Source organism: Bombina bombina, chromosome 3 (assembly GCF_027579735.1).
Source record: "Bombina bombina isolate aBomBom1 chromosome 3, aBomBom1.pri, whole genome shotgun sequence".
Taxonomy (NCBI): domain Eukaryota; kingdom Metazoa; phylum Chordata; class Amphibia; order Anura; family Bombinatoridae; genus Bombina; species Bombina bombina.
Window position 1 is genome coordinate 578,131,957 of NC_069501.1, and position 26,903 is coordinate 578,158,859.

At 39.3% G+C, this 26,903-nt stretch overlaps 1 long non-coding RNA gene across 1 annotated transcript in view; it reads right to left on the reverse strand.

The window, feature by feature from the left end:
- The window catches only part of LOC128651807 (uncharacterized), a 103,534-nt gene that overhangs the window by 41,165 nt on the left and 35,466 nt on the right, over positions 1–26,903 (reverse strand). The window contains exon 2 of the long non-coding RNA XR_008401187.1: positions 1,467–1,691. This is a non-coding gene — a long non-coding RNA (uncharacterized LOC128651807). The remainder of the gene's footprint in view (positions 1–1,466; positions 1,692–26,903) is intronic.

Below are 26,903 nucleotides of genomic sequence, written 5' to 3' on the forward strand. Positions count from 1 at the left end.
GTTATCATCTAGCTGCCAGTAGTGCAATGCTGTTCCTTCAGCAAAAGATAACAAGGGAACAAAGCAAATTTGATAATAAAAGTAAATTGGAAAATTGTTTAATATTGTATGTTCTATCCAAATCATGAAAGAAAATGTTGGGGTTTCCTGTCCCATTAAATAAAAATACTCAATACACAAGATTCTGTTTTTACATGTGTACTTGCCTTAATATGGATGTTGACACAATCATTCATTTTCTTTAGCAACAATGTAGGTAATGCTGATAGAATGTTGCCCTACTTTGGTTTTAGTCTGCTCCTGTTTTTTGTTTTGTTTTGTTTTTTACCTCTGAATATACTCAATACCCTTTTCCTTGTTCTCAAATGTTAAATAGTCTTTTCTTTCTCTCTCCTCTTTCCTTTCTACCGGACTTTCATTCTCCCCTCACCTCTTTCAGAATTTCCATTTGTTGTAATAGTTCCTTAAAGGGCAAATATAGTTGTTCAATTTCATTAGAGCATATCATTTTAAGACTAGTGACCCTTTATTGCTATGTATTTACCCTTCACAAATGGGTTAAACACATAGTAGAAGTACTGCTTGGGACCGCAGCGCACTGCTAGCCCCATGACTCAGCTGTGCAACAAGCACAGCTGATTAGATCAGTGACAGTTTCCACTCTGGACTAGCAATGCTATGTGGGGTTGCGAGGGTTTAACACATAGCATTAAAGGGTCGCTAGTCTTAAAATTATATGCTCTAAGGTATTTGAACATTTAATTTTTTTACTACAATTGCCCTTTTTGTCTGAATATAATGGCCCTTTAAAGGGACACTGTACCCAAATTTTTACTTTTGTAATTCAGAAAGAGCATGCAATTTTAAGCAACTTTCTAATTTACTCATATTATCAATTTTTCTTCGTTCTCTTGCTATCATTATTTGAAAAAGAAGGCATCAAAGCTTTTTTTTGGTTTCAGTACTCTGGACAGCACTTTTTTATTGGTGGATGAATTTATCCACCAATCAGCAAGGACAACCCAGGTTGTTCACCAAAAATGGGCCGGCATCTAAACTTACATTCTTGCATTTCAAATAAAGATACCAAGAGAATGAAGAAAATGTGATAATAGGAGTAAATTAGAAAGTTGCTTAAAATGTCATGCTCTATCTGAATCACAAAAGAAAAATTTTGGTTACAGTGTCCCTTTAAGTGCACTAATTTTGTAATTAAAATGAAAAGAACAGATCAACTATTTTACTTGATCATAACATTTTTTGTTGTTGCGTGTAATAAAATAAAACAAAGAATTTATATGACAAACATTGTTATAGAGTAAAAAAATATAGGCCTATTATGTATATGGTAGTTTAGTTATTTATTTCTTAAAACAGTGGATACGTTTCAAAACAAAAATATAAAATCACAGATGTGTCCTCATTTGCCTTCAAAATAACCAGAGTACTAAAAAGGAGTCACCTACCTGAGGGAGTAACAATGTCTTTCGTGTTGACAGGTTTCTGGATTCCCCAGGTCCACACCCACATGAAATTCAGCCTTCCCGGGCAACTGGCCCACATTACAAACTCTTCCAGTGCCAATTCTGCCAGAGGACAGAATAACCTTTACTCTGTTCCCTGTTGTCAGATCCATTGCTGAACGAGGAGTAAACACACGCTGAGATTTTAGACTCCTCCGTCCAACTGTGCTACAAAAGCATAAGATTAGAATCAGAATCTGGATTTGTGGTTAAAGGATCTATTAGGTAATGACAAAGTATTGTATATAATCAGAGTTGGACATTTTCAGTGTATGAAAAACAGACTGTAAGGGACATAAAGCTGTGATAAAGGGACAGTATGCACCTTGTAATTACATGACATCTGCTGTCTTGCTATAACAGCCAAGTCTAAACATTTATCAAACAAATTAACATCTTGTTTATGTAATTGTTTTACAACACACATATCACTAATGTTCTGGTGCTTTCCTGTTCCTTCTCTTGTTAACCGATATATATGTTCATGGGTCTATGTGTACATGCAGATTTGTGGTAGTTATGTTTGCCAAAACAAGGTGTATTTATATAGAAGTACAAACTTTCTGATATTGTTGTTTATATTAATAAAATTAGTGAATCCTTATTATGAAAATGTTTGTTATTTTGCATCAAAATAAAGGTTCTTGAAGCATTTACCACTCTGTCGAGGTTGAATTACAGTGAACTCTGTTGTTCCTCTGTCAACCACATAACAATTGATTGTTTCCTTTGCAAACGAAATAAAAAAATCAACATATTCAAGCAGATAAAGTAAAATAAAAATGTATTAACTCAATTAGAAAACTGATTGCAGCATGTGTAACTGTAAGTAGTTACATGCTACGTTCAACAACACAAAACCCCTTGATAGGTAACATATAAAAAAAAATCATTTGCTTTCCTCTAGTGATAGTGACATCATTACAACTGTAGCAGCTCAACACTCAAGCCACACAAAACTGCATCTATTGTAACAGTTCCCTTATAATATTAGCAACATAAAGCACAATGCAGATGATCCAAAATAACTAGAAATGAACAACCAAATGTAAGCAATTTCTATATATTGGCCTATATCCCTGGGTAATACTTACCAGTGAAGAACCTCTCCCCAATGGGGCATGGACAGAACTACAACTCCCCTGATTGACCTATAAAGGTAATCCTCAGGACCCTCATTTTACTCTTCCTAGAAATGTCTAGTCAAAAAGGTGGACTAAGAAAAAGGGTTAGAGAGCCTGGTAAGTATTACCCATGGATATAGGCCAAGAAACAGACATTTGTTATATGTGGTTGTTAATTTCTAGTTATTGTGGCCTTCCCTGGTAATACTTACCAGTGAAAAGAGTATAAAGCAATACACAATAAAAGATGGGTGGGGAAAAATACAAATATAAGATTACATGTTAATTAAACAAAATGTACATTAAGCAGCAGCAGATTGGCACATGTCAAGCCTAAAATGAAACAAATGTTTGATGATATATCAAACTATTATTTAAGAAATCCCTCCAAGTAAAATCTCTATCTCAAAAGCCCAAGATACTGAGACTGCTCTCATAAGAACACATATCAAGACTATTGAAAACGTGGTCATCTTCTAAATAAAGGCTAAAGATATAGTCCTTAAAAAACTACTGGGAAAGAGACTTTAAAGTAGAACTTTCCACTATCCAGCTATCTATGTCTCTATCTAAAGAATGATGAAAAAATAATGATCGTGTACATAAATTGTATTTCTTACCAATATATAAAAAGAACAGACAATATCAGACAACGTAGGGGGTTAACCTATATCTCTGTTTGTCTGATAAAAGGGTATGAACAGGTCCAAAGCAATTCTAGACAAAGAGTCTACAGTACACATAAATAACTTGAAATTCAGCACACATCTGACTGACATGATGATCACTAGAAATGAAGTGTCTAAACCAGGGGTGTCCAAACTTTGCTCTCCAGAGGTTTTGGAACTACATTTCCCATGATGCTCAGCTAGATAAAATGCTGGCTGAGCATCATGGGAAATGTAGTTCCAAAACCTCTGGAGAGCAAAGTTTGGACACCCCTGGTCTAAACAGTAAGAGAGCAGTTAAAGTGATTTTATCATAAACGCTACTAAATCTAATGGAAGGTTCCAAGACTGTATAATTAATACTTGCTAAGTATAGGATATAAGCCAAAATATGAAAATAAGAAATCTATCTTTAAGGGCCCTTGAGCCCACTATGCTAGAAATAGTTGAGACTACAAACACCTGGATTTTCAAAATCTCAGAAAATAACCATCATAAGGAAAACTGAAATATCTTGAATGTCTAAAACACAAAAATAAACCTGAATGAAGTCTTCCCCTTAAACTACATACAAGGTATAAATAACAAAAACTAAAATAGCGTATCATGTCCGCCGCACATCGATAAATGCCAAAAGCATACGCTGTTGGCATTTATCATTGCACCAGCAGTTTTGGTGAACTGCTGGTGCAATACCCCCCATTTTTTTTGTGGACCATGGTATAATTAAGTTTTTTTCATGCAACCTGCCAAGGCTGGAGTTCCTTTTTTCAATATTTATGATCGGGCTGTATACCAAAATGACTTTCTTTTTAAAGATACCTTTTACCTGCAGAAACAGGGCACAGTTATGGACTCCTTGTCACCCCTACATATGCCAATATTTTCATGGGGAGCTGTGAGGAGCACTTTGTGTACACTCACAAACTGTTCATGCTCTATGGTGCCTCCTGGTGGAGGTGCGTAGATGATATTTTTGACGTGTGGAGGGGCGACATTGAGAGACTATTATCCTTTGTTGATAATATCAATACTTCTGTGTTTGGATTAAATCTTACTTTGATGGCTAGTGAAACATCTGTTACATTTTTGGACACGATAGTCTATAAAGAGAATGGTTTCCTAAAAACAGATCTATATACTAAGCCAACAGATAAAAATAGCCTTTTGAGGTATGATAGCTATCACTCCCCAAATGTGTTCAAAGCATTGCCCAAAAGTCAGTTTACACAGGTTAAGAGAATAGTTTGTGATCCTCAACAGTGTGACACAAAACTAGAAGAAATGGCAAATAAATTTAAAAAAGGGGCTGTTCAAATCACCTAATAGATCAACAAAAACAGGATGCTATTTCCACACAGGTGGAGGAAAGAAAAAAGGAAGGCGAAAATAAGAGGTTAATCTTTGAGAGTAAATATTACTATCGTATCCTCAAAAAACATTGGCACATTTTGAAAGACCTTAACCCATTAGTCAGTGATTTTGATAATCCCCCAATGTCAGCATATAAGAGGAACACAAATATAAAGGACTATTTAGTCCGTGCTGACATAGGGAGTGAGAAAATGAGCATACAAAAAACTATAGGCCCAGATAAGACAAGTTGCTATCCATGCTTAAGTTACAGCAATTGGAACTCCATGATTAAGGGAGAATATTTTTATCATCCTATACAAGGTACAAAACATTAAATAAAACAATTTCGAACATGTAGATCAAAGTATATAATATACCTTATTAAATGTCCGTGTGGCTTTAATTTTATTGGTGAGTCCTGTAGAGAAGCCAGGGAGCGCATCACGAAACACAAATCTAACATATGGTGTAATAATAAAGAGGCCCCTGTCTTCCTAGAAGCAGAACATAACATCAGCCAGTTGTGCTTTCAAATTATTGAAAGAATAGACACCCCTAGGAGGGGTGGTGATAGGGAGCACCTCCTCAAGGCCAGGGAAATGTACTGGATTAATAAACTACAAACCTTAAAACCAAGAGGTCTTAATAAGGACTTTGATTGGTCACTTTTTAGATGAATATTCTCCTGTATGCGTATTGATAACATCCCTCATGATAATTGTTTAGATCCTGTGTAGAGTACATTTATAAGATCTTTGTATATCACACCACATAGTTAATTTATCTTACCATATCTGTCGTCATTTTCTGCGTTCCATTCTCTGTATATATTCTTGTGGAGTTATAATCTGTAATGCGGCTTCCCATTTTTTTAATTGTATATATTAGGCTATATGTATTTTTATTGTATATTAAGAATTGTTTTTACTACCCATTATTAGCACTGTCCCTTTAAGATAAGAAACATCTTATTGCAAAAGATATAGAAAAGATATATAAATAATATCCTTTAGGCGGCGCTGTGATCTAATTAATGGGCGTTGACTTACACCTGTGCACAGGTATAAAGGTAGCCTCTTTGTATAATTATTTATGCATGAATAAGGACCTAGGATAGGTGTGAAACATTCGCCTAGATTACGAGTTTGGCATCAGCCTTAAAAAGAAGCGTTGAGAGGTCCCAACACTGCTTTTTAACGCCCGCTGGTATTACGAGTCAGGCAGGAAAGGGTCTACCGCTCACTTTTCTTCCGCGACTCGAGGCTACCGCAAATCCCCATTACGTCAATTGCGTATCCTATCTTTTTAATGGGATTTGCCTAACGCCAGTATTACGAGTCTTGGAAGAAGTGAGCTGTAGACCCTCTCCTGTCAAGACTTCTACCGCATTTAAAAGTCAGTAGTTAAGAGTTTTATGGGCTAACGCTGGAACATAAAACTCTTAACTAAAGTTCTAAAAGTACACTAACATACAAAAACTACCTATTAACCCCTAAACTGAGCCCCCCCCCCACATCGGAAACACTTTAATAAATATATTAACCCCTAATCTGCTGATTGGACATCGCCACCACTTTAATAAAAATATTAACCCCTAAACCGCCGCACTCCTGCCTTGCAAACACTAGTTAAATTTTATTAACCCCTAATCTGCCGTCCCTAACATCGCCGACACCTACTTACATTTATTAACTTCTAATCTGCCATCCCCAACGTCGCCGCTACTATATTAAAGGTATTAACCCCTAAACCTAAGTCTAACCCTAACCCTAACCCCCCCAACTTAAATATAATTTAAATTAAACGAAATAAATTTAACATAATTAAATAAATTAATCCTATTTAAAACTAAATACTTACGGATAAAATAAACCCTAAGCTAGCTACAATATAACTAATAGTTACATTGTAGCTATCTTAGGATTTATATTTATTTTACAGGCAACTTTGTATTTATTTTAACTAGGTACAATAGTTATTAAATAGTTATTAACTATTTAATAACTACCTAGCTAAAATAAGTACAAAATTACCTGTAAAATAAATCCTAACCTAGTTACAATTACACCTAACACTACACTATCATTAAATAAATTATGTAAACTACCTACAATTAATTACAATTAAATTAAATAAACTAAATTACGAGAAAAAACCCCCACTAAATTACAGAAAATAAAAAAAGACTTACAAGAATTTTAAACTAATTACACCTAATCTAAGCCCCCTAATAAAATAAAAAAGCCCCCCAAAATAATAAAATTCCCTATCCTATACTAAATTACAAATAGCCCTTAAAAGGGCTTTTTGCGGGGCATTGCCCCAAAGTAATCAGCTCTTTCACCTGTAAAAAAAAATACAATACCCCCCCAACATTACAATCCACCCCCCACACACTCAACCCTACTCTAAAACCCACCTAATCCCCCCTTAAAAAAACCTAACACTACCCCCGTGAAGATCTCCCTACCTTGAGCCGTCTTCACCCAGCCGGGCACAAGTGGTCCTCCAAGCGACAGAAGTCTTCATCCAAGCGGCATCTTCTATCTTCATCCATCCAGAGCGGAGCGGGTCCATCTTCAATCCAGCCGACGCAAAGCCATCCTCTTCAAACGACGTCCTAACACTGAATGAAGGTTCCTTTAAATGATGTCATCCAAGATGGCGTCCTTTGAATTCCGATTGGCTGATAGGATTCTATAAGCCAATCGGAATTAAGGTAGGAAAAATCCTATTGGTTGATCCAATCAGCCAATAGGATTGAAGTTCAATCCTATTGGCTGATTGAATCAACCAATAGGATTAAGCTCGCATTCTATTGGCTGTTCCAATCAGCCAATAGAATGCAAGCTCAATCCTATTGGCTGATAGGATCAGCCAATAGGATTTTTCCTACCTTAATTCCGATTGGCTGATAGAATCTTATCAGCCAATCGGAATTCAAGGGACGCCATCTTGGATGACGTCATTTAAAGGAACCTTCATTCAGTGTTAAGATGTTGTTTGAAGAGGATGGCTCTGCGTCGGCTGGATTGTAGATGGACCCGCTTCGCTCCGGATGGATGAAGATAGAAGATGCCGTTTGGATGAAGACTTCTGCCGCTTGGAGGACCTCTTCTGCCCGGATCGGATGAAGACTTCTGCCCCTCTGGAGGTCCCCTTGTGCCCGGCTGGGTGAAGACGGCTCAAGGTAGGGAGATCTTCAGGGGGGTAGTGTTAGGTTTCTTTAAGGGGGGATTGGGTGGGTTTTAGAGTAGGGTTGGGTGTGTGGGTGGTGGGTTGTAATGTTGGGGGGGGTATTGTATTTTTTTTACAGGTGAAAGAGCTGATTACTTTGGGGCAATGCCCCGCAAAAGGCCCTTTTAAGGGCTATTTGTAATTTAGTATAGGGTAGGGAATTTTATTATTTTGGGGGGCTTTTTTATTTTATTAGGGGGATTAGATTAGGTGTAATTAGTTTAAAATTCTTGTAATTCTTTTTTTCTTTTCTGTAATTTAGTGGGTTTTTTTTCGTAATTTAGTTTACTTAATTTAATTGTAATTACTTATAAGTAATTTAGGTAATTTATTATATGATAGTGTAGTATTAGATGTAATTGTAACTTAGGTTAGGATTTATTTTACAGGTAATTTTGTACTTATTTTAGCTAGGTAGTTATTAAATAGTTAATAACTATTTAATAACTATTGTACCTAGTTAAAATAAATAAAAAGTTGCCTGTAAAATAAATATAAATCCTAAACTAGCTACAATGTAACTATTAGTTATATTGTAGCTAGCTTAGGGTTTATTTTATCGGTAAGTATTTAGTTTTAAATAGTATTCATTTATTTAATTATGTTAAATTTATTTTGTTTAATTTAAATTATATTTAAGTTAGGGGGGATAGACTTAGGGTTAGACTTAGGTTTAGGGGTTAATAAATTTAATATAGTAGCGGCGACGTTGGCGGTGGAAGATTAGGGGTTAATAAATTTAATATAGTTGCGGCGAATTGGGGGGTCAGATTAGGGGTTAATAAATATAATGTAGGGTTCGGCGATGTTGAGGGCAGTAGATTAGGGGTTCATAAGTATAATGTAGGTGGCGGCGGTGTCCAGAGTGGAAGATTAGGGATTAATAATATAATGCAGGTGTCAGCGATAGCGGGGGCAGCAGATTAGGGGTTAATAAGTGTACAATTAGGGGTGTTTAGACTCGGGGTTCATGTTAGGGTGTTAGGGGCAGACATAAAAATGATTTCCCCATAGGAAACAATGGGGCTGCGTTAGGAGCTGGACGCTGATTTTTTGCAGGTGTTAGGTTTTTTTTCAGTCAGCTCAGCCCCATTGTTTCCTATGGGGAAATCGTGCATGAGCACGTTCAGCCAGCTCACCGCTGACTTAAGCAATGCTGGTATTGAGGTGAGATGTGGAGCTAAATTCTGCTCTACGCTCACCTTTTTGCGGCTAACGCCAGGTTTAAAAAAACCTGTAATACCAGCGTTGTCTTAAGGGAGCGGTGGGAAAAAAAGGCTCGATAGCCCCGCAAGCCTTACCGACAAAAACTCGTAATCTAGCCGATTGTTTTTTTGTGTGGACCATGGTATAATAAAGGTTTTTTTTCATGCAACCTGCCAAGGCTGGAGTTCCTTTTTTCAAGATTTGCTGATACGGAGGGGTGGCTGACTCCTTGCTCCTGTGCCTAATTGTTTGGCTGCTGTTCCCCATATCTTTGTTGGATTTTATACATAAATACTTACTGCTGTTACTACTATAGACATAAATTGCCATAAATACATCTTAAAAGTATTCACATGGCTTGAAAACAGTTCATTTTATAACACACAATGTAAGTGCATAAGGGCATAGCCTTGAAGATAAAAAGCCCACAATAACTATAAAAAGGCATTAAATTCTGCTGCAAGACTTGGAGCAACATAAATAGCTAAGATTATGTTAAAATACAATATCGCAAAACTAGAAATGAAAGAAGCCCAAATCATCAAGAATAAGGGCTATGGGGCCGATTTATCATAGTGCGAGCGGACATGATCCGCTCTAGCTGATGATTTCCTACGCATATCGAAAAATGCAGACAGCATACGCTGTCAGCATTTATCATTGCACAAGAATTTCTAGTTAAAAGCTTGTGTAATGCTGCCTCCTGTACATTCGTGGCCAATTAGCCACTAGCAGGGGTTATCAATCAACCTGATCATATCCGATCGGGCAGATTGCTGTCCGCCGCCTCAGAGGTGGCCAATGAGTTAAGGAGCAGCGGTCTTAAGACCGCTGCTTCTTAACTTCTGTTTCCGGGGAGCCTGAAGGCTCGCGCGGAAACAGGTGCATATGGGGCATGATAAATCGGCCCCAGAATCTCAGATACCACACATACCTTGAAATAACGTTGGAGGTCCCACTGGCCGTCATGAACTGAGCAACTGGCTTCTTGTGCACTGTGGCTTACAGCTGTGCAAGTAAATGCTGCATGATAATATAGCACTGTGGCTTACAGCTGTGCAAGTGAATGCTGCATGATAATATAGCACTATGGCTTACAGCTGTGCAAGTAAATGCTGCATGATAATATAGCACTGTAGCTTACAGTTGTGCAAGTAAATGCTGCATGATAATATAGCACTGTAGCTAATAGTTGTGCAAGTAAATGCTGCATGATAATATAGCGCTGTAGCTTATAGTTGTGCAAGTAAATGCTGCATGATAATATAGCACTGTAGCTTATAGTTGTGCAAGTAAATGCTGCTTGATAATATAGCACTGTAGATTATAGTCATGCAAGTAAATGTTGCGTGATAATATAGCACTGTGGCTTATAGTTGTACAAGTAAATGCTGCATGATAATATATCACTGTAGCCTATAGCTGTGCAAGTGGATGCTGTATGATAATATAGCACTGTGGCTTAAAGTTGTGCAAATAAATGCTGCGTTATAATATATATATATATATATATATATATATATATATTGTACATAATCTATATATATTGATATATATATATATATACAGGGAGTGCAGAATTATTAGGCAAATGAGTATTTTGACCACATCATCCTCTTTATGCATGTTGTCTTACTCCAAGCTGTATAGGCTCGAAAGCCTACTACCAATTAAGCATATTAGGTGATGTGCATCTCTGTAATGAGAAGGGGTGTGGTCTAATGACATCAACACCCTATATCAGGTGTGCATAATTATTAGGCAACTTCCTTTCCTTTGGCAAAATGGGTCAAAAGAAGGACTTGACAGGCTCAGAAAAGTCAAAAATAGTGAGATATCTTGCAGAGGGATGCAGCACTCTTAAAATTGCAAAGCTTCTGAAGCATGATCATCGAACAATCAAGCGTTTCATTCAAAATAGTCAACAGGGTCGCAAGAAGCGTGTGGAAAAATCAAGGCGCAAAATAACTGCCCATGAACTGAGAAAAGTCAAGCGTGCAGCTGCCAAGATGCCACTTGCCACCAGTTTGGCCATATTTCAGAGCTGCAACATCACTGGAGTGCCCAAAAGCACAAGGTGTGCAATACTCAGAGACATGGCCAAAGTAAGAAAGGCTGAAAGACGACCACCACTGAACAAGACACACAAGCTGAAACGTCAAGACTGGGCCAAGAAATATCTCAAGACTGATTTTTCTAAGGTTTTATGGACTGATGAAATGAGAGTGAGTCTTGATGGGCCAGATGGATGGGCCCGTGGCTGGATTGGTAAAGGGCAGAGAGCTCCAGTCCGACTCAGACGCCAGCAAGGTGGAGGTGGAGTACTGGTTTGGGCTGGTATCCTCAAAGATGAGCTTGTGGGGCCTTTTCGGGTTGAGGATGGAGTCAAGCTCAACTCCCAGTCCTACTGCCAGTTTCTGGAAGACACCTTCTTCAAGCAGTGGTACAGGAAGAAGTCTGCATCCTTCAAGAAAAACATGATTTTCATGCAGGACAATGCTCCATCACACGCGCCCAAGTACTCCACAGCGTGGCTGGCAAGAAAGGGTATAAAAGAAGAAAATCTAATGACATGGCCTCCTTGTTCACCTGATCTGAACCCCATTGAGAACCTGTGGTCCATCATCAAATGTGAGATTTACAAGGAGGGAAAACAATACACCTCTCTGAACAGTGGTTAATGAAAAGCAAATTAAATCCTATGAAGGGTTGAATGGTTGCCTTTGGTCCTTAGAATCCTCCTCTGTCAAAGAGTCTCACCCATTTAAGGTGCAATAGTCCTATTTCTGCTGAGGGGAGCTAAATAACCCCAGAGCAAGCCATACAGTAATGTAAGAACCATGTGTAATAAAAGATAATAAAGATAATATTCATGGGTGAATATGGGTGATAACACAGCAGGACGGCTGACAGTCTTACATTTAGTGTATTGTAGGATGTGTTACTGCCCATTACTAGAGGATCTTGCTATGCCTCTAACTAGACTGTGCTCCAGCTCCTCCCAGCAGCAGCAGCAGCAGCAGCAGCAGTGTTAACTGAAGTGTGTCTGTTCTCTGTCCAGAGGGAACTTAGTTCCTCCTGCAAAAATAGTGCAGGAACTCCATTCCCATGCGTTGCTGCTAGACTTGATACCTGAGCACTGTAGCTTATAGTTGTGTGAGTGAATGCTGCATGATAATATAGCACTGTGGCTTATAGTTGTGCAAGTAAATGCTGCATGATAAACTTAAAGCTGTGTAGGTCAATGCTTTATCATAATATAGCACTGCACCAGCTTACAAATATACACAGGAACAAACAGGCACCAAACATCCAGAGGCTGTATTCCTCACAAATTATATCTTCATGGGGATTATTATAAAATGTCTAGCGCAACAGAAAAAGGTCCATGCTGAGGCTAAATTCAAAGCACCTGTACTTGCAGCAGCCCTCAGACGAGACCCCAGGACTATAATATTGCAGTACATGGCGGCCCCCACACAGTAACTACAGATGGAGAAACTTCACGCCGCTCTTCAAACCAGTGGGACATGATCGGCTGTAGCGGATGATTTCCTACGCACATCGAAAAATGCAGACAGCATACGCTGTCAGCATTTATCATTGCACAAGAATTTTTAGTTAAAAGCTTGTATAATGCTGCCTCCTGCACATTCGTGGCCAATTAGCCGCTAGCAGAGGGTATCAATCAACCTGATCATATCCGATCGGGCGGATTGCTGTCCGCCGCCTCAGAGGTGGCTGATGAGTTAAGGAGCAGCGGTCTTAAGACCGCTGCTTCTTAACTTCTGTTTCAGGGGAGCCTGAAGGCTCACGCGGAAACAGGTGCATGTGGGGCATGATAAATCGGCCCCAGAATCTCAAATACCACACATACCTTGAAATAACGTTGGAGGTCCCACTGGCCATCATGAACTGAGCAACTGGCTTCTTGTGCACTGTGGCTTACAGCTGTGCAAGTAAATGCTGTATGATAATATAGCACTATGGCTTACAGCTGTGCAAGTGAATGCTGCAGGATAATATAGCACTGTGGCTTACAGCTGTGCAAGTGAATGCTGAATGATAATATAGAACTGTGGCTTACAGCTGTGCAAGTAAATGCTGCATGATAATATAGCACTGTAGCTTACAATTGTGCAAGTAAATGCTGCATGATAATATAGTGCTGTAGCTTATAGTTGTGCAAGTAAATGCTGCATGATAATATAGCACTGTAGCTTATAGTTGTGCAAGTAAATGCTGCTTGATAATATAGCACTGTAGATTATAGTCGTGCAAGTAAATATTGTGTGATAATATAGCACTGTGGCTTATAGTTGTGCAAGTAAATGCTGCATGATAACATATCACTGTAGCCTATAGCTGTGCAAGTGGATGCTGTGCAAATAAATGCTGCGTTATATATATCGTACATAATATACAGGGAGTGCAGAATTATTAGGCAAGTTGTATTTTTGAGGATTAATTTTATTATTGAACAACAACTATGTTCTCAATGAACCCAAAAAACTCATTAATATCAAAGCTGAATAATTTTGGAAGTAGTTTTTAGTTTGTTTTTAGTTATAGCTATTTTAGGGGGATATCTGTGTGTGCAGGTGACTATTACTGTGCATAATTATTAGGCAACTTAACAAAAAACAAATATATACCCATTTCAATTATTTATTTTTACCAGTGAAACCAATATAACATCTCAACATTCACAAATATACATTTCTGACATTCAAAAACAAAACAAAAACAAATCAGTGACCAATATAGCCACCTTTCTTTGCAAGGACACTCAAAAGCCTGCCATCCATGGATTCTGTCAGTGTTTTGATCTGTTCACCATCAACATTGCGTGCAGCAGCAAGCACAGCCTCCCAGACACTGTTCAGAGAGGTGTACTGTTTTCCCTCCTTGTAAATCTCACATTTGATGATGGACCACAGGTTCTCAATGGGGTTCAGATCAGGTGAACAAGGAGGCCATGTCATTAGATTTTCTTCTTTTATACCCTTTCTTGCCAGCCACGCTGTGGAGTACTTGGACACGTGTGATGGAGCATTGTCCTGCATGAAAATCATGTTTTTCTTGAAGGATGCAGACTTCTTCCTGTACCACTGCTTGAAGAAGGTGTCTTCCAGAAACTGGCAGTAGGACTGGGAGTTGAGCTTGACTCCATCCTCAACCCGAAAAGGCCCCACAAGCTCATCTTTGATGATACCAGCCCAAACCAGTACTCCACCTCCACCTTGCTGGCGTCTGAGTCGGACTGGAGCTCTCTGCCCTTTACCAATCCAGCCACGGGCCCATCCATCTGGCCCATCAAGACTCACTCTCATTTCATCAGTCCATAAAACCTTAGAAAAATCAGTCTTGAGATATTTCTTGGCCCAGTCTTGACGTTTCAGCTTGTGTGTCTTGTTCAGTGGTGGTCGTCTTTCAGCCTTTCTTACCTTGGCCATGTCTCTGAGTATTGCACACCTTGTGCTTTTGGGCACTCCAGTGATGTTGCAGCTCTGAAATATGGCCAAACTGGTGGCAAGTGGCATCTTGGCAGCTGCACGCTTGACTTTTCTCAGTTCATGGGCAGTTATTTTGCTCCTTGGTTTTTCCACACGCTTCTTGCGACCCTGTTGACTATTTTGAATGAAACGCTTGATTGTTCGATGATCACGCTTCAGAAGCTTTGCAATTTTAAGAGTGCTGCATCCCTCTGCAAGATATCTCACTATTTTTGACTTTTCTGAGCCTGTCAAGTCCTTCTTTTGACCCATTTTGCCAAAGGAAAGGAAGTTGCCTAATACTTATGCACACCTGATATAGGGTGTTGATGTCACTAGACCACACCCCTTCTCATTACAGAGATGCACATCACCTAATATGCTTAATTGGTAGTAGGCTTTCGAGCCTATACAGCTTGGAGTAAGACAACATGCATAAAGAGGATGATGTGGTCAAAATACTCATTTGCCTAATAATTCTGCACTCCCTGTATATATATATATATATATATATATATATATATATATATATATATATATATATATATATATATATATATATATATATATCGTACATAATCTATACACTTTGGTTAATGAAAGCAAATTAAATCCAATGAAGAGTTGAATGGTTGCCTTTGGTCCTTAGAATCCTCCTCTGTCAAAGAGTCTCACCCATTTAAGGTGCAATAGTCCTATTTCTGCTGAGGGGAGCTAAATAACCCCAGAGCAAGCCACACAGCAATGTAAGAACCATGTGTAATAAAAGATAATAAAGATAAAATTCATAACAGGGGTGATAACACAGCAGGACGGCTGACAGTCTTACATTTAGTGTATTGTAGGATGTTTTACTGCCCATTACTAGAGGATCTTGCTATGCCTCTAACTAGACTGTGCTCCAGCTCCTCCCAGCAGCAGCAGCAGCAGCAGTGTTAACTGAAGTGTGTCTGTTCTCTGTCCAGAGGGAACTTAGTTCCTCCTGCAAAAATAGTGCAGGAACTCCATTCCCATGCGTTGCTGCTAGACTTGACACCTGAGCACTGTAGCTTATAGTTGTGCAAGTGAATGCTGCATGATAATATAGCACTGTGGCTTATAGTTGTGCAAGTAAATGCTGCATGATAAACTTAAAGCTGTGTAGGTCAATGCTTTATCATAATATAGCACTGCACCAGTCTACAAATATACACAGGAACAAACAGGCACCAAACATCCAGAGGCTGTATTCCTCACAAATTATATCTTCATGGGGATTATTATAAAATGTCTAGCACAACAGAAAAAGGTCCATGCTGAGGCTAAATTCAAAGCACCTGTACTTGCAGCAGCCCTCAGACGAGACCCCAGGACTATAATATTGCAGTACATGGCGGCCCCCACACAGTAACTCGAGATGGAGAAACTTCACGCCGCTCTTCAAACCAGTGGCCTGTGCCACATTAGGTGCATAAATACAGATACATGCATAAAACAGAACAATGCCCTGGTGCCATAAATTACTGATAAAAAGGATCATCCTCAGAAGACTTGTTTGGGGAGAGTTTCCTAGCCCTGTCTAGCTTGTGGCTGGACAAAACTACGAAGAGGAAAGGGAGGTGCCCGAGGATTACCATTATAGGTAAATCAGAGGAGTGGTAGTTCTGTCCACGCCCCTTTGGGGAGGAATTCTTCACTAGTAAGTATTACCAGGGAGGGCCAAGATAAATTGTTTTCAGCAATGAGTTAAACTCCAGTCCAATAAAACTAGCTGTGACCTTCCTTCATTGCAATCAACCCTAACTATAATATGGTCTCAGCTCAATAATCCCTAAAAGATTACCTAGGCCCCTTCCCCAGCCAAAATATTCCATTACATCTAATTTATCTTCCCCTTATTACTATATTCTACCAGTAAACCCCCTTAAAATCTAAATATCCCCATAAAAACCCCATCCATTCTCCTAACCCCTACAAATAAAGCCCCTAAATGAACATCCCAATGGATAAACCTATTTAAATATAAATTATAGGTCATGGTTAAGATTATTGAGCAATAACTATTACATGTGTAATAGATACAAATGTTATAGCGACTGAGGTCAGAAGCTCCTTAGTTTATGGTTTATTTAGTGGCACATGTACAATGAACTGACATTAAATTATAGTGACAAAAACAGAGGTAACTATTTTTCTATCCCTCTCTTTTACTTCACATTGTAGCATTTTAAAGGGACATTTTACAGTACATTTTTCTTTGCATACATGTGTTGTGGATGATCCATTTATATAGCCCATCTGGGGGTGTTTTTGTAAAAATGTATAGTTTTGCTTATTTTTAAATAACGTGCTTATTTTCAGACTCCTAACCAAGCCCCAACATTTTAGATGTATACTGATGTATACAGACTTTAAATTGCTTCTGTTTGTATAATGGGTCTATTCATATGCAGGGAAGGGGGAGGGTCTGCTGTCAGTCCCTTTCAGTGGGTGTTCCAGACTAACCACATCAACAGTGCTAAATTGGGAGCTTCTAAGTAAGTTTTAAAAAAGGTTTTATACTGGATGTTTATATTAGTATCTGGGCATATTATTCTTTATAGTTGTCATGCTGCACCGCTCTAGCCATTGCTAGGGGTGTGGCGTCTCCTTCCCTGCTCATTGTCAGGGGCTGTGTCAGGTCCGGATGTGTGCAGCGCTGACATTATCGCTGCATGCTCCTCTGTCAGATGCCGGTCCAGATTCCTGTGGGCGCGATTCCTGCGCCTATGTAAATTTCCCAGAAACGATCTATCACTGCCCAAGTATAGGTGTTACTCTGTGTGCTCCTGGGTGTGATAGATCGTTTCTGCTATTTTGCCTTATTGTTGATTAACCCTGCCTGTCTGACTACTCTGCCTGTTAAACCTCTAAATTACTGGATTGATATACTGATGCTGAACCCTGCCTGTCTGACTACTCTGCCTGTTAAACCCCTAAATTGCTGGACTGATATACTGATGCTGAACTCTGCTTGTCTGACTTCCCTGCTTAATTAACCATTATTGTTCTGGATTGCTTTACCATTGCCAAACCCTGCCTGCCTGACCATTCTAGTGGTTTATCCTTGGACTGCTCTACCGTTGCTAATCCCTGCCTGCCTGACCATTCTAGTGGTTTACCCTTGGACTCAGTGGAGGCTCATCCTTAGGAGCACAGCCGTACATGAACCCCCTGGCCCCATGAGAAAAAATACATTTTTTTGGATGAATAAATATAATTTCTCCAATAGCCCCCTATTGGAAAAATTATATTTATTCAGCCAAAATTTTTTACAGTCTAGACTCTCCAGCTTAATAAAATAAAAAAAAATATCCCTTTTATATACCTCTATACCACTCTACCACACGTGCGGTAGAGAGGTATAGTCTGCCATATCCCTTTGCACATTTTTTCTATGTGCCTGCTGCGCCGCCCATAACAGAGCCTATACCTTTGCTAATAGCACAACTTTCAGTGTGCGAGTTGTGCCATGTCTATGCCGGGCAGCAGGGGGAGCACTTTTTTTTAAAGTTTTTTTTTAAAAGGAGGCCAGCCACCACATAGAGGAAGTACTGCTGGCCTGAGCGGCTCCTCTTTTCACCGGCCCTCCCTCTCCTTCTCCCGGTCTGGATCTGTATGAGAGCAGGGGGATTGGCCTCAATATCTAAAGCGTAGCGGGCAGAGGGGAGTGTGAGAATTGCCGGCTAAAGACAGAGGTGAGTGACAGCGTGTGGGGTGGAGAGCTCTGATTATTGTGGGACTGTGACTTGCTTAATACTGGGAGGTGCTCAGGATCGCTGGAGGCCCCGGCAACTAGGGACCATATATCCCTGCAGGCAGGACCCAGGGAAGCAGGCACATGGCATGTGGGGTACAGGGAGCAGTGACTAGGAAAGCGGGACAGGGCGGGCTGGCATTGAATAAGCTCTCAGAGGATGTGATTGTGCTGCATTAGTTATACTGTGCTTTATGTGGACACTGCACTTTCTATGATGTTTATAGTTAATTTTGCTCAAATATTACTCTCCCAATTGCATGTATTTTACATTTAATTATCGAGTAAAGTAACATAAAATCTAAATACGTAATAGGGATTTTATTGCCCTGCTAAATAGTTATATCTTTAACATTGCGATGGCAAGAGATGTTGATAGATAATAGATTAGGTAGAGACTCATTTAGCCTGAGATAGGCAGACAGACAGCTATATGGTATCAATGATCTATTTCATAATAACCTGAGTCATTCCAGAGCCTGCAGAATTCAGCTTTTAAAACATAACCTGCATTTGTGTTCTTATAGTTTTTGTTAACATACCTAGAATTTACTGGAAACGTTAATAACGCAGTGAGGTAAACTAAACCTACCTAAGTAACATGGGGACTAGTGAGAGCAGGAGCTGGGGATCATATATCCATCACCTGGGACAGCACAGAGGATTAGGAAGAGCAGTGACAAGAACCATATACCCATCACCTGTGACCCATTGACAGGAGTGACATGCCCATGGCAGTGCTAGTGAGTGCAAAGAATGGAAGAAAATAAAACATTTTGACAAGCTATAATAAATCAGGGTTTGTTTACAGTATACACATTCCTTTGTGTAGGGACGTGGGAGGGGGAAATGGGGGCACACTGGGGACTATTTATTCCTCAGAATAGGAAATACAGGGGGGAAATGCCAATAGAGCAGGAGGTGGGGCAATTTATACATTTCCCCCAGGACTTAGGCAAGAAAGAGAAGAAGGAATTAGCCATGATAAGGGAGTGCAGGCTCTTGCGAACTACTAGTCTGACTCCAAAGCCATTCTCCCTTACTTCTTTGCACTGCTAGTCTGACTCCAAAGCCCTTCTCCCTTACTCCTGTTATATAAGTGGGAATTGTGAAAAAAACTAGGCTGATATTTTACCACATAGGTATTCTATACATTTTTGGTGTGATACATTTTGTGAGAGATATATATATATATATATATATATACAGTGGATATAAAAATGTAAAAAAATGAGACAAAGATTAATCATTTCAGAACTTGTTCCACCTTTAATGTGACCTATAAACTATACAACTCAATTGAAAAACAAACTGAAATCTTTTAGGTAAAGGGAAATAAAAATAAAAAAACTAAAATAATGTGGTTGCATAAGTGTGAAGACCCTTTTATAACCGGGTATGTAGCTGTGTTCAGAATTAAGCAATCACATTCAAAATCATGTTAAATAGGAGTCAGTACACACCTGTCATCATTTAAAGTGCCTCTGATTAACCCCAAATAAAGTTCAGCTGTTCTAGTAGGTCTTTCCTGACATTTTGTTAGTCGCATCTTACAGCAAAAGCCATTGTCCGCAGAGAGCTTCTAAAGCATCAGAGGGATCTCATTGTTAAAAGGTATCAGTCAGGAGAAGGGTACAAAAGAATTTCCAAGGCATTAGATATACTATGGAACACAGTGAAGACAGTCATCATCAAGTGAAGAAAATATGGTGCCACAGTGACATTACCAAGAACTGGATGTCCCTCCAAAATTGATGAAAAGACGAGAAGAAAACTGGTCTGGGAAGCTGCCAAGAGGCCTACAGCAACATTAAAGGAGCTGCAGGAATATCTGGCAAGTACTGGCTGTGTGGTACATGTGACAACAATCGCCTGTATTCTTCATATGTCTGGGCTATTGGGTAGAGTGGCAAGACGGAAGCCTTTTCTTAAAAAAAAAAATCCAAGCCCGGCTAAATTTTGCAAAAACACATCTGAAGTTTCCCAAAAGCATGTTGCAAAAGCATGTTGCAAAAGGTCTGATGAAACCAAAGTTGAACTTTTTGGCCATAATTCCAAAAAATATGTTTGGCACAAAAACAACACTGCATATCACCAAAAGAACACCATACCCACAGTGAAGCATGGTGGTGTCAGCATCATGCTTTGGAGCTGTTTTTCTTCAGCTGGAACTGGGGCCTTAGTCAAGGTAGAGGAAATAATGAACAGTTCCAAATACCAGACAATATTGGTACAAAACCTTCAGGCTTCTGCTAGAAAGCTGAACATGAAGAGGAACTTCATCTTTCAGCATAACGACCCAAAGCATATATCCAAATCAACAAAGGAATGGCTTCACCAGAAGAAGATTAAAGTTTTGGGATTGCCCAGCCAGAGTCCAGACCTGAATCCAATTCAAAATCTGTGGGGTGATATGAAGAGGGCTGTGCACAGGGGATGCCCTCGCATTCTGACAGATTTAGAGTGTTTTTGCAAAGAAGAGTGGGCAAAGTCAAGATGTGCCATGCTGAAAAACTCATACCCAAAAAGACTAAGTGCTGTAATAAAATCAAAATGTGCTTCAATAAAGTATTAGTTTAAGGGTGTTCACACTTATGCAACCATATTATTTTAGTTTTTTATTTTTATTTTCCTTTACCTAAAATATTTCAGTTTGTTTTTCAATTGAGTTTTACAGTTTATAGGTCACATTAAAGGTGGAAAAAATTCTGAACTGATTTATCTTTGTCTCATTTTTTTTTAAATCACAGAAACCTGACATTTTAACAGGGGTGTGCAGACTTTTTATATCCACTATATATATTGTTCTGTCTATTATATGCTTATTATATTCATGTTGATGACATCTGGTGGTTTCATGTTGCAATTACAGCTTGGTTCCTCTCAAGAATAAAACAGGAAGTGTTAATAAAGTTTGTTAATAAAAAGTCTTACTTTCAGTTTCTCAGCAGCCATCTTAGCTTCAAGAAGCATGGAAATCAGCTCTTAACATTTGCCTCTAAATATACATATGCCTGTAAGTTATTTGTTGTTTGCTAAGAGTTCATTGTACATTTGAATTGCATTGCTATTTGCTGTAAGGATTAAATGTAAGCTCTCTGTGTTAGAACCATGTATTATTGTATGTATTGCAAGCACCACGTGTAACTACATATTGTAATTTCAACTTTTCTTATTGTATTGCAGTTTTACAAAATAACTATTCAGAAGTAAAATCAGTTTGGAATAAACACAAAGCTATTTCTGTCTGGTTTGTTAACTAGCTGTCTAGCTATCAGTAGTGAGGACAGTACAGTAAAAAGGCATGCTATATCAAGGCAAGATACAGAACTGCTTTGTATAGTAAAAAGGCAGGCTATATCAGGGGAAGATACAGAGCTGCATTGTAAAGTAAAAAGCATGCTATATCAAGGGAAGATATAGGAGCTGCATTGAAAAGTGAGAAGCAATAACAAGCAAGATACAAAGGCTGCATTTTAAAGTAAAAAGCAGTAAATAACAAGAAAACATACAAGACCTGCAATTTAAAGGGAAAGGCAGTAATAATTATTCGCACAAGAACTGCATTTAAAATATTGTGCTACTTTAACCTGATCACTATGAACCAAGATAAGAGTGTTGATATGATGCAGCAAACTTTAGAGACCAGATCCTATGCCTCTGGCTCTAAATATTCAATGCGGTCCAGCAGATCATCAGCCAGTTCTGCAGGACTCAGAGCCCTGCTAAAGCACAAGCAGCCCAGGCACAAGTTTCTTATGCTGAAAAAGAAGCAGACATGATAAAGCAGAAAGCAGCGCTAGAAGCAGAGGCAGCAAGGCGCAAAGCAGATATGGAAGCAGAGGCAGCAAGGTGCAAAGCAGATATGGAAGCAGAGGCAGCTAAGCGCAAAGCAGAGACAGCAAGGTATGAAGCTGAAACAGCGCAATGCAAGGCAGAGTTAGAAGCTAATATGCATGTGCTAAAGATTCAAAGGGCAGCAGTTGCAGCATCTGTAGAAGCAGCAGTCTATGAAGCAGCAGCTGAACTAGAAGAGGAACCACTTCAAGATTTTGCAGAAATAACTACCCATGATTCAGTACAAAGGACTCGTGAGTATGTACAGAACCATGCTCTAGACCAAGATAAAACAGAGAATGCTCCTATCCAACATATGTCCAGCATAATGCCACAGTTTCCTGACTCAACATATTTACAGTCTACTCCAAGTATTCCTGACTTGCACCCTCCTTCCCAGACTGACACTGCAAATGTCTCTACACCAAGAGTGCGCTTTCAAGAAAGCAGAGGTTACGCTGATCCACAATATCCATCACATTATATGGACTCTCACATATCCCCTCTCAGAAATAGTACATTAGAAACTTCAGAGACTACTGACCTAGCAAAGCACCTGATTTGCCGAGAGTTAGTGAGTACAGGGCTACTAACATTTGATGATCGACCAGAGAACTACTGGGCATGGAAGACATCATTCCAAGGTGTCACCAGAGATCTTAATCTTACAGCCAGAGAAGAGGTAGATCTTTTGACTAAGTGGCTTGGACCAGAGTCATCTCAACAGGCTAAGAGACTCAGGTCAGTGCATGTTCATAACCCAATTGATGGAGTTAAAATGGTATGGCAGAGACTAGAAGAATGTTATGGCAGCCCTGAAACTATTGAGAATGCACTGTTAAAGAAGCTAGAAAACTTCCCCAAAATCTCAAACAAAGACAACATAAAGTTAAGAGAACTTGGTGACATGTTGTTGGAGGTGAATGCAGCTAAGGCAGGAGGCTTTTTGCCAGGACTGGCATACCTAGACACAGCTCGTGGCATCAAACCAATTATTGAAAAACTGCCATATAGCCTGCAAGAAAAGTGGATTTTTCAAGGTTCCAAGTACAAAGAAGACCATAATGTCTCCTTTCCACCATTCAGTTTCTTCACCAGATTTATTGTCAACCAAGCAAAGACCAGAAATGATCCAAGCTTCATATTCTCAACATGCAGCAACCAATTTCCAGTAAATACAGAGAAGATAGGAACAAGGTACAGCAACAGACCAACGGTGTCAGTAAGAAAGACAGAAGTGTCAGCTACTAATGCAACTCCACAAGTGAAAAGCCCTTCGTGGAAATCCATGGAATCAGACAGTCCATGTCCAATTCATAATAAACCACACCCACTGTCAAAGTGTCGTGGGTTCAGAAGCAAGCACATTGATGAACGTAAAGCTTACCTGAAGGAGAATTCTATCTGCTTTAGATGTTGTGCATCCACCAGACACATTGCCAAAGACTGCAAAAATAACATAAGATGCAGAGAATGCAACAGTGACCAGCATACTTCAGCTTTGCATCCAGGTCCAGCTCCCTGGGCAGTAGAGACTTCTTTACCAAAGGGAGAGCAAGGCGGGGAGCAAGAGGAAGCTACTCCACCCACTATTGTATCCAAGTGTACAGAGGTATGCGGGAAAGGGATAAGGCCCAGATCGTGTTCCAAGATTTGTTTAGTGACTGTATATCCCTCTAATAAACCTGACTGTTCTGTAAAGATGTATGCAGTGTTAGATGATCAAAGTAACCGTTCTTTAGCCAAATCAGAGTTTTTTGATGTGTTTAAGATTAGTGGTATAACATTTTCCTACACTCTAAGAACATGCTCAGGCATTACAGAGAAAACAGGGCATAGGGTATCCAACTTCACTGTTCAGTCTATTGATGGGAAAACACACATAAAACTCCCCACACTCATTGAATGTGACATGATACCTGATGACAAGTCAGAAATTCCAACACCTGAGATTACACAGCATTTCCCTCATCTGAAATCCTTAACAGACAAGATTCCAGCACTTGACCCTAACGCACAAATGCTTCTCTTGTTAGGAAGAGACATTCTGAAGGTGCACAAAGTACGTGAGCAGATTAATGGGCCTCACAACAGTCCTTATGCACAACATTTAGACTTAGGTTGGGTCATAGTTGGGGAAGTATGCTTAGGAGGAGCTCATAGACCAGCAGATGTGAATTCTTTCAAGACAAATGTGCTGCCTAGTGGGCGCACTTCTCTGTTCAGCCCATGCACTAGCTATACACAGGTAAAAGAGACTTTTAATGCTTGTAAACAACAGTCATACACCCCCTCATTGTGTTATTTAGGAACTGCAACTCACAATGTGGGCAGTTTAGATGATAATGTGTTTGTTACTACTCCAAACAATGACAAACCTGCTATGTCTATTCAAGATGGTATGTTCCTTGATGTAGTTGAAAAAGAGATGTTTATTGATGAAGCAAATTACTGGGTAGCACCCCTACCATTTTGCTTACCTCGGCTTAGACTACCAAACAACATAGAGCAAGCCCAGAAAAGACTCCTTGCTCTACATCGTTCCTTTGTGAAAAAACCTGAAATGAAGGAACATTTTGTTAACTTTATGCAAAAGATCTTTGACCATGACCATGCAGAACCTGCCCCACCATTGGAAGCAGGTGAGGAGTGTTGGTACCTACCAATCTTTGGTGTCTATCACCCTCAGAAGCCAGGACAGATCAGAGTAGTTTTTGACTCAAGTGCTCAGTTTGATGGCATCTCACTGAATGACACTCCTCAGTGGGCCTGATTTAAATAATACACTACTAGGTGTCCTTTTACATTTCCGCAAAGAGCAAGTTGCAATTACCACTGATGTACAACAAATGTTTTACTGTTTCATGGTTAGAGAAGATCACCGTAACTATTTGAGATTTCTTTGGTTTCGTGACAATGACCTTAACAAATAAATTACAGAGTTCAGGATGAAGGTACATGTCTTTGGGAACAGCCCTTCCCCAGCCATAGCCATTTATGGTTTAAGACAAATAGCAAAGCAAGGAAAGAGTGAGTATGGCGAAGATGTAGAACAGTTTATCTTGAGGAATTTCTATGTAGATGATGGACTCGCATCTGTGCCTACTGAAGCTGAAGCAGTCAGTCTCCTGCAGAGAGCTAAGGACATGCTCGCAGGATCAAATCTCAAGCTACACAAAGTGGCATCCAACAAAAGTCCAGTAATGGAAACATTTCCTGCAGATGACAGAGCTAAAGATCTAAAGGACCTTGTTTTAGGTGTCGATCCTCTACCCCTCCAAAGGAGCTTAGGAGTAAGTTGGAACTTACAGACCGACAGTTTCACTTTTCAAGTGTCTAAAGAGGTAAAACCTTTCACACGGAGAGGTATCCTGGCTACAGTAAACAGTCTTTATGACCCACTTGGGTTTGCATCTCCAATCACTATGCAAGGTAAATCTTTAGTGAGAGAACTCTCAACAGACCAATGTGACTGGGATTCCCCACTCTTACCAGATAGAGAAGCTCAATGGAGAGCATGGACAGAAGACCTGATCCATCTTGAAGATCTCAGTATTCCCAGACCCTATGTGCCAGTGTCACTATCGTCCACAGTAAGAAAGGAGGTATGTGTTTTTCTGATGCTTCTACTGTAGCGATAGCAGCTGTGGCATATCTCAGAGTCATAGACAGTAGCGGTCAATGTCATGTAGGCTTTATTATGGGCAAATCTAAACTAGCTCCAAGACCAGCCCATACAGTGCCACGTCTAGAATTATGTGCAGCTGTTTTGTCAGTTGAGCTAGCTGAACTTATTACTGAAGAAATGGACATTGAACTTTATGCAGTTAAATATTACACTGATTACATTCACAATACTTGTAGGAGATTTCATGTATATGTCTCAAACAGAATAATTTGTATTAGAAAATCTACTAATCCAGATCAGTGGCATTATATTAACACCAGTCAGAATCCAGCAGATCATGGTACTAGACCAATTCAGGCAGCTCACCTAAAACATACCAACTGGTTCTCAGGCCCAGATTTCTTACATCAGGCAGATTCAGGTGATCAATCTGAAGCTGAAGTATTTGACCTCATTGAACCAGATTCTGACAGTGAGATCAGACCTGAAGTGACAGCTTTAATAACTGAAGTGTATGAATGCCAGTTAGACTCACATAGATTTCTCAGATTCTCAAAGTGGAAGTCCCTTGTGAGAGGTATAGCAACACTTATTCACATTGCTAAGTCATTTTCCAGCAGCACTCAAAAGGAGTCGTGTACAGGCTGGCATTGCTGCAAATGGTTATGTCATTCATTAGATTTCTTGCAAGCTGAAACAGTGACTATCAAATGTATCCAAACATGGAAATATAGAAAATGGAAGTAGAAACAAAACGTTCAAGAAGGAGATCTTGTATTGTTGAAAGACTCTCAAGTAAAGCGCAATGGATGGACAATGAGTCTTATTGTAAAATCCATTCATAGTGGTGATGGTAGAGGTCAAAATCATTAAACAAGGGACTGCTAAAGTATATCTCAGACCTGTGTCAGATTTAATTGTTCTTTTTTATTGTAAAGAGTTATCTGGTTGAATTTAATAATAATTTATAGATCATGTAATAGTGGTATATGTTTATGTTTATTTAGTATTCTGTCTATTATATGCTTATTATATTCATGTTGATGACATCTGG